The sequence below is a fragment of the Pezoporus occidentalis genome, unplaced genomic scaffold (genome assembly GCF_034315485.1).
Source record: "Pezoporus occidentalis ecotype Australia unplaced genomic scaffold, CSIRO_AGI_Poc_V1 ctg322, whole genome shotgun sequence".
Classification (NCBI taxonomy): domain Eukaryota; kingdom Metazoa; phylum Chordata; class Aves; order Psittaciformes; family Psittacidae; genus Pezoporus; species Pezoporus occidentalis.
The window spans coordinates 311022-327779 of record NW_026915181.1 but is presented as its reverse complement, the minus strand read 5'-3'; the positions used below and the strand labels follow the sequence as shown (position 1 = coordinate 327779).

Sequence of the window (16758 nt, the reverse complement as noted above, 5' to 3'; positions counted from 1 at the left end):
CCCTCAGCTTTTAGCAAAAGCCTGACTGGACCCCATCACCTCCTGATAAAGTCATTGCGCAGCCAAAAGCTGCTAAATGCCTTCCAGCTCCTTCTTTCGTATTCTCCCTCCACCCTTTTTTAAACACAAATCCAAAAGAAAAAATTGATGGAGAATGAAATCCATACAGATGTAACACACAGTGACACATATTCCTATGTTAACTTGTGAGAGATCAACACTGCCTATTATTTCAGGAGAATGGGTTCATGTATCATCATTAAATCCCCAACTGAACAAAAAACCCCAAGAACTGGTATCCAATACACAGCATCCAAAAATTCCTAGGTGTGGACAATGGGACTGCAGCAACTGCAGCTTCCCTTTCCTTACCATGTTAACGGAGGCCAACAGTGAGCATGACTATGTTTGTCAAACTATTAGAGATGGAAATCTCATGGAGACAGTATTTCTTCAACCTGTGTGGGATTATACAACTATCCACAGGACATTCTGCGTAGCACACAGCAAAACGCATCAGCATAAGCAATGAATTGCAGGGCTGCTGTCAAATTGTGCTGAATATACAGTTTCTAGTTACATCTCTGAGCTCTGCACACAAAGATACCTCCTGATGTACCAAGTGCTGCAATTAGAAATGGCAGAATGACGGACTGATGGATGGTGCTGTGTTGTGTCACTTTGCCATACATACCTTACCTCTTGCCCAGTGAAAGAAAAGAAAAACCTCCACAATTCTGATATTTTTTTCTTTCCTCTATAGGAAAGATTCACTTTCCCTTTTATAAAAAAACAAAACAAAACAACAAACCACCCCAAAAAAACCCAAAACCCAAACACAAACAAAAACCACCAAACCCAAAAAACAACAACAAAACCCAACACCCCACAGTACAGCTACAGCCACACAGCACATATCGCTGGAAAGCATTAAGCCATGAAGAACCGCAGCCACATGCACAGATACAATTCAGACCTGATCTGCTAAATAGATCTTCCTTCTTGAGAAGATCATAACTTACTGTGTCTTGAAAAGTTAGTACACTTTGATTTTGAATTGCTATCAAAAAAGGGAATATGCTTATTCAACCCTATGAGGGTGGGAAGTATCAATAAAAATCTTCATTTATCCTTTTTCCAAGTTAATGCAATATGGGACCAAACAAAGGTACAATCCTCCCAGGAGCCAGGATGACAGGAATTTTGCCACCTTGCTTGTGCCTCACAGATGCAGAGCAGTGATGGATCTAATAAACTTCTGGAAATAATCTCTGGAAGTAACACCAGCAGCCACCTCCTGATCCATTTCTTTAAACACACAGCACTTTACTCAGCAATTGTCTTCTCTCACTTGGACTGAGATGTCATTCATGATCCTTTTCTGACTACATACTGGTTGCAACAGAGACCATGTTGACTACGTGCAAGTTCAACAGAAGATTGTAGCAAGCAAGACATTCTAGTTCCACATCACAGATGCATATTCAGTATATATCACACAACAGAACTCTGTTGGGTGTCACAAGAAAATCCTTTCAAAAGACAAACAAAACTAACTCTTGTTAATTCAGAAATTCATAGTTATAAATACCATTACTGTGCAGACTAGATTTCTCTCTCATATTGTTACCCTTCTGCTCCATTTATCCACTCTATCCTCTTGTATAAAAAGTTCATGACCTTTGAGAATTACGTCTCTGAAACACAAGGCATACCTGATTTGTTTGTTTCATAAAGCCGCTGATACAACTTGCCTTCGTTGTTCGTAAGGACATTTCAGCTATACTATTTTTACTATTCAGTGTGAAAATAAACACAAATGCAAAAAGACCCTCCAGAATGGTAACTCTCAAATCCAAATCATATGAAGAAGAAAAGTAAGACATTAATGTTCACTCACCAGTGGCCCTCCACAGTAGTGGATCAGTCTTTGCTTCTATATACAAAGAATGCTGTTGGGTCTATCAGACCTGAAGGAGATATCCATACTTGGCTCCTTAGCACAATAACATTTTCTATCAGTGAGAACATGCTTGCCTCCAAAACTGTACCCAACTGATAGGGTAGTGTGCAGGCACCACACTTACTCTGGGAGCAAGTATTTTGAAAATAAAAAAATACACTGTATTCAAACAGCACAGCTTCCTCAGATATCTTCTGCATAACACCCTTGGATACCTTCTGTGTAACAATCTCCGACAACTGCACCTATTCCATGCTGTTCACAGTACAGGAAGTTTCCTTGTCCTAAAGGATCATACTGTCACCTGGTCCAAGACAATACACTAACCTTGGAGAGGGGGGAAACCAGAGCAAAAGAAGAGATTTCTGTCTCCTCTGCTGAAGAGCCTTTGCCCTGGCAGTCCAGGCACTCCAGTGGCTGCAAGGACTGGCAGTTGCTGCCACCAGGTGGCTCAGGAAAGAGGGACAGCCAAGGCTGTCAGGGGGACCGGACCTCCCCAGGCATCCACTGCACACCCATGCACCAGGACAGAAAGAGTAGGCAGCAATCAAGGGGTGCTGCCGCCTGCCCTGAAGGGGGCTCATTGGCTACATCAGGCAGCAATAAACTTCTCTGCTGCCTGGGCTAACCTTTCTGTAGGGGGTGGCACTGTCCAGAGAAAGCTGGGGAGAGTGATCTCTGTGAAAGAGAAGACAAGAGTTCTGTGTGAACAGGGGAGGCTGTGCTGCACCAGCTCAGAGAATGAAGGCTATTTAAAATTCTTCAGAAGAGGGATCTGAGTGGAAGCTGAAGCTATAAATTAACCAAGTGCTGGTGCATTCTTGAGACTCGTTATAATTAGCATCAATGTGGAAAAGAAAGCAAAAAGAAATGACGGACAGCTTGACATAGATTAAGCCAGAGGAAGAGTAACCGAGAAGGGTCTGCAACCTAATCATTTAAGTCACAAGAGAAAAAATAACTCGCCTATGGAAAACTGATTTCTCCCCTGAGATGGATTTAAACATCTTAAGAAATTGCCCAGAACTGCAGGGAAAGGTAGGTATTTACAAGTGTCATTCTCAGATTTATGAAAGTTGTGTCTGCCAAAATTTTCTCCCCAACTCTCAGGGAGTCTCACGCTGAAGTAGTTTCATTTGCACCTTCAATCCACTTTGATGTCCTCACTTGAGCAGGGTGAAAAGATTACAGACTCCATTTGAACTGTATTTTCTCCTCCCCCCCCGATTTTGATATAATCTTAAAAACAAACTTTCATTTGTAACATGTTAAAAGGGTTGATATAAGTTTGGTTTTGGAGTTGGAAAGACATTTTCCTCCTTGTGGTGCCAAGTTATCAAATGTTGATGATTGGCTTATCTTGGATAAAAAGTACAGTTCACAGATCTGGAACACGGAAATACTTAATCTGTTAGTAAATCATTAGCTTTAAAGAACAGATAGTACACTGTATGTTGACCTTAAATCGTAAAAGAATTCATAGTGAGGATACGGAACACTGGATGGCGAGTTTAAGCCTACCAACAGTTAACTTCATGGTGTATCATTTCCATTTTTAAGTTCACAGTCCCCATATGGACCACAGGATTGACTAACCACTGGTTTAGCTCACTGGGAGATGGTGCTAGTGACCAGAATAGACATAAAGTTTAAAAGCCTTCTTTGGCCTCCACTGTGCTGTGAGAGAGGCAGATGAAGATCTCTTTGCTTTGCTGTTTCTATCCTTCCCACTGAAAGAAAACCAGAGATCTGAGTTGAGAAAGATTAGTTTGAGATGCACATTACACAGTGCCACAGGGCTCTATAACCACTAACACTGGATCGACTGTGAGTAGCTGGTGGAGCAGATATGGAGGAAATGAGGTAATAGCTTCACCACTGAATTAATAAAGTTGAAAACTAGTTCTTAAGTCCACTTATGGATTCTTCAGACACTGGCATTCTGTGATCAGCACTGGAAACATTCATACCAGGAATACACACTCTTATGCCAATCACACTACATTATCTCACTGAGGAAAGCTGATTTTAAACAAAACCATTTTAAATGGTCACAGAATTGTTTCCATGTAGAGTAAGAAAGACTTAATTATTCATGCTCCATTCTTTTTTGTACCTCAAAAGAAAAAATTCCTTAGTATATTAAAAAATATTTGACTCATCCAAAAGTTTTCAAGCTAGTCAGACTTAATAAAATCCACATGACTTCTGCAGATTTTGAGTTTCCACTCCAGAACATAATGGAGCTAAATATTACACCCACTGATAATCTTCCAGCCTTGCTTTCACCTCTTCTGCATTAATGCTAGACTACTGCTTTTTTATTGAAGTCCTATTAGCATAAAATCAACATAAAGTGGGAATAATAAGGTTTCCCTGTCTCTTTTCCAAATCTTAATGCAGAAGAAAAGGCAAACCAGTTTTGAGATCAAGTAATAAAACTACCAGCAAAACCTACAGGGAAAGCAGAGAGGGATTCACTGAAAACCACCAAGAGGAGCTCATCTAAAAATCTAGGCCTTGAAGTATCCTCAAAGGTCACCTAGTCTATTCTTCTGCCACAAGCTGGACTACATTACATCAGTTTAGCCAGTTACTTGTCTAATCTGTTTTTAAAGGCCTACAATAATAAATCTCCACACTTTCCAGATGATCCCACTGTTTTAATATTTCTTTTCGGATTTCCCTTCCCAGCATTTATTCAAATCTTTTTTTTTGTACAAGTGAATTTAAAGAACTCACTGCTTGTTCTATCCATCATGGACAAAGAAAAGTTTATTTTCCCTCTTTCTTCATACATCTTTAATTTTGTTGAACACTTGGATTCAGCCTTTCTTCTCTGTGATAATGAACTGCAAAACTTTCTACAGATAGTATTAGTTTCAGATCTTTGGTCCCTCTGTATTTTCTACTTAGTCCTTTCCCCCACTTTTTCAGGTCTCTGTGGAACTGCACAGCCCACACTCAAATGCTATACACAAACATTAAGTAGATCACAAGGATTTTGTGGGAATTCTCTTTTCTCAACTTACAGATCAGATAATGTTTTGCAGCTGAGTTAACTCACCAAATACTTCGTTATCCTCTGAAGACTGCTGCGTTAGTCTGGCTGCTTTTGGACTCTCTTTAGCTGATTCCTCCACCTTGGTTTCAGCATTCTGTAAAGCAAGCGTTGCTTCAGATTAGGTCTTTTATAGTTATCAACCAGAAATATTCTTCAAACTTCTTAAATATGCACACATTATGTTCTTCATGAATACAGAATCATTAACACAGAGGGTCTTCGTATCTTTACTACATATATGTAGTTTTACAAAATACTGAGTGAAAATACTTTCAGAGACACAGTTGTGGGGGTTTGGTTTTTGGTTTTGTGTTTTTTTTGAGTCTGTTTAACTACAGGACATAAAATTGAGGGTTAGAGAAGACATCTAAGTAAGAGAGAGATCTTAAAAACCATGACAGACTTGTAAGTTTCCACCTTTCCTCCTCATATTTCATTTTCTTTCTATTGGCATCTTCCGTTGTTGACTTAGTGAACCAAGAGATCAGGAGATACTGCACAAATATTTCTCCTTGCAGAGCAAAGGCAAGTGAGCTAGAGAGAGCTTAGGAGCAACCACCTTCAAGTCTTTAACACCAACTCATGCACTTAACTGTTTAAAGCGCAGTTATCTATTTCTGAAACAAATCTGTCAGTTAGCTACCTGGTGTTGGACTGGGCCGAAAGATAATGCAACAGTTTCAGCACGTAAACTGACAAAAGTCAAAGCATTTCCTTCTTTAGCTAGAAAAGACTGAAGAAAATATAACCTGTGAAACACTGAATTTTTAATATTTATATTGCTAATAAAGAAAAAATAACTCACGTTTTACTTTGGTACTCAAGAGAAACGTACATGAAAGCTTTCAGCAATGCAGACAGTAAACTGCATATGCGGTCAGCTACTGAGCAATGGATATGAAGTGGCTGATGCATTAAATATTATTGGAAAGAAAGGACTACAAGTTGAAGAAGGAAAAAAGACAAATGTAGTTAGTATGCCTATGTTTTTTACAGGACAGATACTGCTCTATTCAAGTAGACAGTCCTTCAGAAGGCTTTGTGTGGAATTTTGGAGAAATCACGTTTGTACAATTTAAAAATTCTGACTTAGTTTAGAAAATGCTGCTATACAATATGTCCATCAAAACTACTGGTTCTGCCCTCAGAAACATAGCAGTATACTTCCAAACCATAAGCTGTCTCTTATTTCCCTTACTAATAACCATATATAAGAAGGCAGGTAGATTAAGTCTGTCCACCTCCCTATAGAACACAGGAGTACAAACATAGGGCATGTAAACTCAAGAGACTTTTAAGCAAGACAGCAAGCTTCGTCGGAAAAAAATGAAAGAAAAACCTAGGAAGCCTACTGGTGTCACACAGCAGCAAACAATTAAAGAAAACAGAACAGGAAAGAAGGAGAAACTGTGCTTCAGAGGAAGAAACACCTGCATGAGAGAAATGATTCTGCTGTTCCTCATGCTTTTGGGTAAAAGCTGAAAATCTGTGAACTGCTGCAAGGCATTCAAGAGCAGTAGCAACAAAATACTACCCAACAGATACTCAGTGGTGTCTATGAAACGAGTTGCCACTCCAAGTTCTTACTAGAGAGATATCTGCATTTCTTACTTTAAAAATACAGTTTTGGCAGTGTCAAGGAAATTAGAAAGACTGAACCATAAGAGATTTCGGTTTGAGTTAAATCACTGGGAAGAACTACACAGCAGCTGTGCTCTCTGCTCCACGGGTAAGACACAATGTTGGCATTGACAGGTACCAGCTCCAAGACATTGACAGGAAAGTTGTGTGATATATCAGCCTAAAACAAGACTGCGCATGGCTGGATGTAAATCCACTTGGCATGGCTTCTCACAAAATACAAACTTTTAAAAGATTTCTTTTGCTTTATTATTTGCAATAAAAAATTTACACGACACATTGTAACTGGCATTCCTAATATTCGTATTACCAAAACCAATACAAGAAAAATCACTGCAAAAGAACAGTCAATGGTCCAGATGTTCTAAAACTAATACTAATAATACAAATCAGCATTTTAAAAGACAAGATTTAGCCTGCTGCTTAATTATTTTTTCTAGTGCCCTAAAAAATTCTTGTGTGTCTCTATCCTTTCAATAAATTAACAGAAAATGTGAAAACACATTACCCTTTCACTGCCTGAGCTGTGCCAGGAGGGATTCTTCACCTACAGTTATAAAGTGCTTATGGTTGGTTATAAAATAAAAGTGGCTTGTACATAACACAGTAAACGTAATTCTGTCTAGCTCTTACTTTCAGGCTGTGCACTCAGAGCAATTTTGGAAGTGATGTGCAAAACAGGTTTATTTTATAGTATCAGTTCCCCAGAACTACAAATTACACCTGATTTTAGCAGGAAATATATATTACTTAGGCCTAAATTCACAAAACCTCTCTCTCTCTCCAGAAAGCATCTCCTCAACCACCACAAAAACAAGCGTTAAACTGGAACTCAAGCAGCTATGTTGCCAAGAAAATACAAGACTTGGAATGGAAAGTTGTACTCTGGGGTATCCAAGCCAGCTTTTTAACTATCTTGCCATTTTTGCATACTAGTAAGGAAGAGCTTGTTTCTTTTCCTTTAACCACAAAGCTTTTACTCAATGACTTCAGAAAAGTTAAAACTGCTCTTCAGAAAACCATTATTCAGAAGTGTTATACCTAAAAAGAGAATTAAAAAAATCCAGTGTGAAGCAGAGATTTGTATTGTCTGTGCTCTCATTCCTGCCCTTTACAATTTACTCTGTTTTCTAATTATGTAGCTAGAATGTTTATCTCCATCTCAATGGCACAAATGAAAACAGACTGCAATTGCAATTTCCTTTCCCCCCACACCCCCGAAAAGTCATAGCACAGCCATTTCTCCAGCTCCTTCTCTCATTCTCATTCACTCCCTGCACTTAAGTCATCAACATCTAGCAGAAATGGAGGGGACAGAGGGTGACAGACACACACATGGTAAAATACTTCATTCTTCCTCTATGCTGCAGCTAGGAAATTAATATAAAAAAACCAGACACCACCTCAAAAGACAGACAAGAGTTTCTAGTGGATAAAATCAGATTTGACTGGCAATAAATGTCCATTTTGGAATAACAGGAAAAGGGTAAATTGCTGCAGGCAGTAGCAATCTTGATAATCTATACTGTATCCATAGCAGGAGATCACGCAACACCAGACCTGGCTGAAGAACTCTGCAAAACATGCCTCACCTTCCGCTTCTGCACTGACACTCACCTAAATTCTATCATGCAAGGCTACCTTTTATCTATTATTCACAATGTGTGTATGATGTTCAAGTTACAGTATACCTTCAGGACATTGCATGTTACCTCTTCTCAGATCTAACTGATCTTCCACAAGGTTCCAGGGGGAAAAAAAAAAAAATAAGAAAAATCTTTAAATCATGGATATGTGTTCCTTCAAAAATGTGACAGTAACATGATTGAGAGCCATGTATCAGTAAGTCTGTCAAATGCATAACCGTTTCTCTAAATACCAAATACTGCTTCAATTGGCAGGACAGGCTGTAAGTCATACTTAACAATAACCATTTCCTTTTCACTTCCGTATTCTGCATCTGCAAATTAAGCACCTACAATGCTGTTTTCATGAAAACTGGAGATGTTCCTTGCTATTTTCTTCTCATAGACCTCCATCAGCTTCAAAGTTTTTATCTCTTGTTCACTGTAATGAATTTTACACACACAGCTTAACTCAAACAGATGAGATGCTGTGAACAACCCTTATTAGCAGCAACAATTCATGCAATGGCAGTCAACCCTCTTTGGATGAGCAGGTACCTCTTGTACCTGCATTACTTTGTTCAAACATCTTTCTAAACTCACTTGTTAATTCTTCTTAACTGGAGACTTTCCAAGCCTATTAATACAGAAACCCATACACATACTAGCAAGCACCAGGCTTCTTGCACAGAACATAAATGGCGAATTTTAACAATGCCATACTGGCTAATTCCTACTCCCAGGCAAGACTACTACCATCATTCAGAACAGGGTTATGCCAGACTGAAGCTGGGCTCATGTTATCTCTACAGCTTCAAGCTCTTGAAAATGCTATGTTAGTTCATTCTTTCATTCCCATCAGTTATGAAAAGGATTCAATTTTTCCCATCAATTTTCAGACAAATAAAATAACTTTTAAATAGCAAGCTAATCGCAATCATTATATCTGTTTTTCAGGTATGCCTCACATTCTCAGTTTAATTTTCACTTACACAGATTCAGCTTCTAAAATGCAACACTCAAAATATCCTCCACTCCGTAACTTCTATATAGAGTAATTATTCTTATGTTCCTGTGCATGTGTCAAAATTTTACTTAAGGCAAAAGAATGGCTAAAAAAAATAAATGATAGAGTGATGGAAAGAGAGAGGCCTGGAGTTTTCCAAGGATAGTTTTCTGCTCCTCTCAGCTTCAATGGTACAGTTACTGCTAATGTCACTGACAGATAATTTCAAAAGAAGTTTCAAACAAAAGGATCTCATCACTAACCCCCAAGGCAAGCAAAGGTCCTTTGAAAAATGGTTGCGATGCCTCAAACATAATATCCAGGTCTTTGAAGAAAAGCATTCAATCTATTTTAAAACCTTAAGATACTGAGGAATTGCAGTAAAAAAACCACTGAATTCCAACTCAAAAATTTGCTACATTCCCCATTATAAGTTCCACACTATTTTGTTACATGCTTCCCTCCATTTATGAAGGGCACTTTAAAACTGTTCTTGTTTGTGGAGAAGTTCTTACATACTGGGTTAATACACAGGACATCTTGCCTTATATAGCAATTCTGTTTCATTTTGAGAAAAGATTTCTGACCACAGTGGGGTTTACGTGTTTTATAACTGAACCAAAATATCTTCAGCTCAGAACGTAACACAAAGACAAGCAATGGTTCCACCATATGCCACTAATCAGCTTTTACTAGTCCATAACTTACTCTCACAATGCTGAGGAGGGAGGCTCAAGCATGCAACAGGTAGGAAACAAGTGATTATGTTACTGTGTCCATACCACTGGCAGAGGTTAATTGCATTTGGGAGCAAGGTGCCAAAATGACAGAGTTCATTTGGGAAACAAACCAAAATAAAAACCAGGACAGACAACCATGTGTAAGAATCAAGAATCATGAACTGAAAAAAAACCCAAACAAATCAACAAACCCAAACTCATGTACCCTATACACAGGGGCAGAGGGAGAGGAAGAGCCATGTGAGTGAGCAGTTACTCTGCAGGTACTCTTAGGACACTGCCAGAATCTTGAATTCTCATAAAACAGCAAGGAATTTGCAAAACAAGACAAGACACAAAAATATGCTGCAGGTCAACGTTTTCAACTTGAAGCTAGAATCCTGCCATGTGTTGTTCACTCTGTTCACATTAATCCTGAGACTGTACACAAGAAACCTGAATATGAATCACATAAAATTCAGACAAGTATGGACAGAGACATGACTTGCTATTTCCTCTACCAATCCCACCCTACAGAGCACAGCAACCACTGTATCAGCTGTACAAAGCAGGGCAGCAGCACACACAATACAAATCTGTGAAGATCAATGTAAGGATCTAAAATCGCACTTGGGAACACAGTGAGTTTTGACAGCCTCCAGAACACTTGACCTGAAACTAATGTTATTAAAGCACATGTGCTCCCTCCTTTAAACCCAGACAGTTCTTCTATAGTGTCACTGAAAACGGCATCTGGCAGGCATACTGTTGGATGCAACTCTTGTCCTCATGAATCGAACAGGAACTGTGACACCACTTGATGAGCAAAACCAAATATAGTCACTTTGAACATCAACATCAAATCTCTTTTACAAAAGGTGTGGAAGTAGATTTTCAGCATAACCTGAAGAGTGATAGCTATCAATAGTAGTGCTTTCACAGTCTGCTCTTTGCCTTTATCCTATCTAGACTGTTTGCTAATTTACTTTCCTTTGAGCACTCATTTAGCCACATGCTGAACAAGTATAAACATTCCACTTTTTTTTTCTTATTTAAGAAAAGGATATGGTTTATGTCATAAAAACAACATTGATGCTGCAGCCTTGACTCTCAGTGCATTTCCTTAAGGGCTTCATCAATAGATTGAACAATGGCAGTATCCAACCCCAGCAGACTAGCAATTTTCAAATGCATCACCTGAGGTCTTTCTGAAGCGTAATGAGTGTATAAAAGTAATCCTGCTTCCTTCTGCTAATGAAACCATGTTATATTCTAGCATAGTGATAAAATCTGAATTCATATAGATATCTGATACACCAGAAAAAGATAAAAAAGGTCATCTAAACATCTGAATACTTGATCTATGCTAAGACACAGCAGAGATGCAAAAACTAGCAACTAGTTAAAGAATAATGGAACAAAGGGGGGAAATGGGGAAACAACCAAAATGGTGACCAATAAAAAAAGTGAAAAAATAATCCACTGGTCAGGGAGAGAGGACTGCAAGTATCCTGGACTTCTTTTAGGCAAAAATTCCTTTTCAACCTTGTACACTGAACTTCTAATATCACAGGTTTGGGTTTGTTTTGCATTAATTTAAATGAATAAAATGCAAAACACTTGCCACTGCTCAAATAACTAGAGATCCTCAGCCTTGAATCCTCCTGGGGAGGCTATACAGGACTGTCTGTGGCAGTAAACCTGTTGACTTGCCCCTTGTTGATTTTAACCATAAGAGAGGTAAATGAGATGGCAGTTCTCTATGGGGAGCACAATGCAGTGGTACAGCATGGCACTCAGCAGCACTACAAACATGCCTCAAAGCAACACAGTGAGGATTTCTGCAGGGTGCACAGCCCCATGTGTGCACTTCTACAAAGCAGCACTGAAAAGCAAAAGAAGCAAAGGCACTGAGAGAGTACTTCAAACACTTCCCTGTGGGCAACATAGAATAGCTGGCCACAAAGGAGCATGTTTTGGAGACTTCACCATTCCAAACCATGATCCAGTGCAGAAGTTACCTGATGTCGTGATACTCAGAGGAGAGACTACAGCCCTTTCCCAGACTCCCACCAACCACTGGCTGTATGACGCTGCATCTGCCTGCTGCTTATGGAGGCTTACAAACAAACAAAATCACACAGACCCATACTCCCCTAATCCCCCCCACAAAACCCAACCGAACAAAAAAAAAACAACCAAACAAAAAAATCCCACCAAGCAATGTCTAAATCTGCTTCATCACATTAAAGGATGCCTGCAGTGGCCAAGGAACAAAAAGATATTTAGTGTCGTAGAGTAAAACCCCTGCATATTCAGTTAAATATTATTTTCTTCATTCTATTACCTAGAAGGTAATGAGTAAAATATGTTATAAAATGAAAGTTACTACAGAGCATCTCAGAAATATTCACTGGAAAAATGTCATGCCTAAGAATGATACAATACCATTAGCAATAAACCAATCTGCACCTTATCAGCAACAAGACATCGTTTCTGGTCTCCCTGCTGTGAAAACCTTCTGGCTTTTGCAGTACTCCAAATGACAGTGGACAGGTATTTTTGACAAAAACCCAACACAGCTGACATCCTGCTTCTGCAGCCAGCATTACCTTTGTTAAGAGAAAACAGGTTTCCCTTCTCAATATAAATTGTTGACCCTGCAGGCCTGTAGAAGCAAAGTGGAACTCATGTGACTGTGTGGGCTACAAAGAGCTGAAGCACAAGTGGGACAACAAAACATACAGAGAAGAGACCCAGCACCTGACATGACAGCTCTGCCCAGTTCCTCCACAGCAAACCAGACTGCAGGAAAGGCAGAATTTCACTTCTGGTATTTTATTCTTAATTCCATCACATGCAAAAATGAGTCCTTCAGCGTGCAAAATAAATACACCAGCATATATGTCTGGGTTGTTTCTATAGGTGGCTGAAAACTGACTTTTCTTAATAACAGAAGTATTTTTTTTTAGTGCTTGCTCTATGTTAAAAGAGTACCACCAAAAAAAAAAAAAAAAGGCTAAAAAGGGTAGACAACTTTAAGGGACTTTCTCACCATTCTACTCCCAGTCATGCATTAGGGTAATCCAAATTCCCTTTTTGTTTAACGAGTAGGAAACACACCCTGAATGGATTGCCACTGTGCATCTTTCAACTTCCTGCATTCAATTTTCACTTCCAAACTTTTCGCTCATGAGGAAACAAAGATCACAAGCTGCTATGTAAAAGCACTTTATTTCCAAAATTATATCCCTGCAACTCCCTAAAATCTACCAAAATACTTAAAGCACTTAAAAAGCAAAATTCACACTCACTTGCCAAGAATTAAAAGATTAAATTTAGCACAGAGCAGTTAATTTTGGAAGAGAATTTTTCCAACATACTGATTCAGAAGGAAGACCATGTTCACTTGGGAGTCTCTAGCCTTGTGAAGCGTATTTCCAAGCCAAAGCTAAGAAAAATTTTACACACAAAATGCCCAATATTAAAAAATATTACATTTACCTGCAAGACCTGTAGAAAATTATCAAACTATTAGGAAATCTTGCACAAAATCAGTTTGTTTGTTGTGTTTTTTTTTTTTTTTTTGGGGGGGGGGGGGGGGGGGATAAAGATGTCTTAGTCTTTGAAAAGCAGCATCATATTTTAACCCAGATATTTGAGCTCCTCATTAACATGCACTCTCCATGGCCCCAGCCTTGCCTCATACCCTAAGCATCTGTCCTTCCCTTTCATCAATCCCTCAAGCTGGGCTGCTCCCAACACTTGTTGGGCCCTCAAGGAGCTGGACAATGGGTGGAAGAAGGGCTACAAGTAATCTTTCTTAACAATGGGAGGGGAGAGACTGGGAGAGAGCTGAACTAGATTGGCTCTCCAATCCAATCCACCACACAGTTTCCCCCCAGTTTTAATGGGAGAAACAAGGTTTGCTATGTAACATTTGCTTGAAGGGGAAGCTGCCACAAACTCACCACCAGTCATGAAGCATGAAACTTTCATATAAATACTCCCATTTATCCACCCAAGACAGAAAATTGCCGTCTATGTAACAGCATGACAAGAGTGTTACTACATCTGTGTTTGTTTTAAATAGACCAATATTAAATTGACTTGGCCAGGCAGATTCAGTCTTTTCTGCATAGTTCTCGATACCCAAAGAGGGTTTACAACAAATGTGGCTGTAAATGCCAAATGCCTGCTGTCAACATCAGTTTTGCAACCAGTTGTTGACTTCCATCATCCATCCACTTCTCAAGCCCTACACCCCTACCACAAGGATCAAGAAGAAAACCCTTGGCCTCTATGCCCTTGTTCCTCAACCCCTGAGCCGTATAACCATGCTTGATAGGCATGTTATGTTAGTTTTTAGAACAATATTAAGTGACCTCAGCATGCTTAAAAAACAAAAGTTCCCTCCCTGCCCATACCTCACCAAAGACATTAAAAGAAGGTTCTTAGAAATGTTAGTCCCCTTTGCAAATCTTGAACAAAACCAGATTAAAAAAAAATAAACTATCGAGCTCTCTCACTTTTCTAACAACAAAATATGTTGCGTTTTAAGAACTTGGATTTAAACCCATTCATCATTAACTATTTCTTAAAAGAAGATATACAGGCAGACTGTACTCCAAAATAACAGCCAGCATAAGTAGATTTTTAGAATAATTATGTCAGCAAATACATATCTTCATTGTGTTTTTCTTTGACATAGAAGCAAAGTCAGAGATTTATGGCAGCAGTTAAATGAATACAGTACTGCAAAAAATTACAAAGGAAAGCCATAACATAAAGTACCATCTTTCCCTGCCCCAGTAAATCAGAAAGCTGCAACTCAGTAAAATGAAATGTTTCACCAATAACGGCTCCTGCAAAACATGTCCATACTTTTGTAGCATAAAAGATTTCCCCCTCCTTCAAAGAAATCCAGTAAATACAGACTCAACCATATTTCTCTGGAACTACTAAGCCACATTTTAAAACACACAATTTTATTATGACTTTGTCCATTTACTCTCAGCAATTTCAATTCTCACACAAGACAATTAGAAGAAAGCAACAGAAAACTCCATGCTAAATTTTAACATGAAAAATCACAGCAGGAACACCACCTTTTCAGAAAGCCACAGTACCATCCCAGGGATTTGTTCACCTCATGACCAACAATGGGCTGAAATTTGGCTGGCTTTCCTTTCAGCAGGCTACTGTAAATCTTTCAAGTATAATGCAAATGCTGATAGTAGATAGTCATCAATGATACATAAAAAAAATTACTTACTAGAGCACAAATACCTCAAACATACAGAAATACCTTCATGCTTAGAATAAAAGGCCATCCTAGACTTTTTTTTAAGACAGTGATTTCAGAACACTTCTTATAATCAACTTGTGCTTGTCTTCAAATGTCTTGAACAAAATCACAAGGACCCCTTTCTCACCATAGTTACCTTACCAACCACAAAATGCAAAATCTAAAGATTTAACTGATTTCTGCAATATTCTAGCTGTCATTCTCCAAAAAACTGTCTAAACTGAACCACAAAGACTGTTATAAAATACACAATAAATAACACAAACCAATATACCGAATTAACACTACAGCAATACAACACGAGCCAGGAGAATCTCAAAAAGCTATCCAAAAATAATGCACTCAAATAAGGAAAAAATTCCACGGCAATGTCTGTAACACAGATAGAAACTGCTCCCATTCACCACTTGCTTTGACTTCTGCATCTGTTATCAAGAACGGATGAGCAGACCCTTACTGGGATGATAGCTTCCCTTTCATAATGGTCACATGCACTAAAAAAGATCATGGTTCTTTATTAGCATTTTCAGAGAGAAGGCAATTTAAAAATCATTAGGAAGCCAATTCCTCTTCAGACATCATATACACTCTCTCCAGCCTTCAGCAAGTACCCATTCAGTATGCACACAGATCACTCACTATGCAAGAATGCTAAGGAGACAGGAAATCTGACATTACATAAAAATTGGTACTTCCTTCTTTGATGGCTTCTCCAGAAGCAATTTTGTGGCACTGCTAATACTGAGAACTGCAATTCCAAAGACTCCAAGCAAGAGGCTCTCACCATTAAAGCCTGCCTCTTTTTTCACAAAGGTGATGGCCTTCAAAGAGAAATTTTGTCAGCCACCTTTGTGTAACAGCCTTCGTGTTGATGATTTGTGTAAAAACAGATACTTCTTCCCATTATTTTGCTCCTTATTCTGTTATTTTGTTTTCTAAAATCAAAACAAGAGAACAATGCTTTCCTCCATGCTTTAAGTCAACACAGAGGCACTCTCACAAAAACTGCTGTGCAGAGCTACAATTGCACCAATATGATCAGAAGAAAAATGGACCATTGTAACACATGGACAAAGCTAGCAAGCTGAAATACTAACCTGCATGATCAGCGGCTGAACTTTCCCATCTCAGAAGGGAATAACAAAGTCTCAGAGGCAAAACATCTTGGAATAAATTATATAAATCCAGTTGTTTACCCAAACATGTACAGAAAGATGACATTTTAATTGTTTATTTTCAGGGAACTGTTCAGCCTGTGTTTAAAATGTCTAAATTGGCATTCAAAGTGTACTGACCACTGTGAAGGGGAAAACAACATCAACAGAAAAACCCCAAACCCTGAAGAGCTACTGCTGTTAATGAATGGCAGAGGCTGATTTCATTAGCTGCCCTTATAACTGGTATATGAATGTCCTCTAAAGCAAGAAGGAAG

The 16758-nt window shown here is 38.8% G+C and overlaps 1 long non-coding RNA gene across 4 annotated transcripts in view; it reads right to left on the bottom strand.

The window, feature by feature from the left end:
• Positions 1-4424: 4424 nt before the first annotated feature.
• LOC134168742 (uncharacterized) overlaps positions 4425-16758 on the bottom strand; it is a 50111-nt gene continuing 37777 nt past the window's right edge. For all 4 annotated transcript variants that reach the window (XR_009966653.1, XR_009966652.1, XR_009966651.1 and 1 more), the window contains exon 3: positions 4425-5121. This is a non-coding gene — a long non-coding RNA (uncharacterized LOC134168742). The remainder of the gene's footprint in view (positions 5122-16758) is intronic.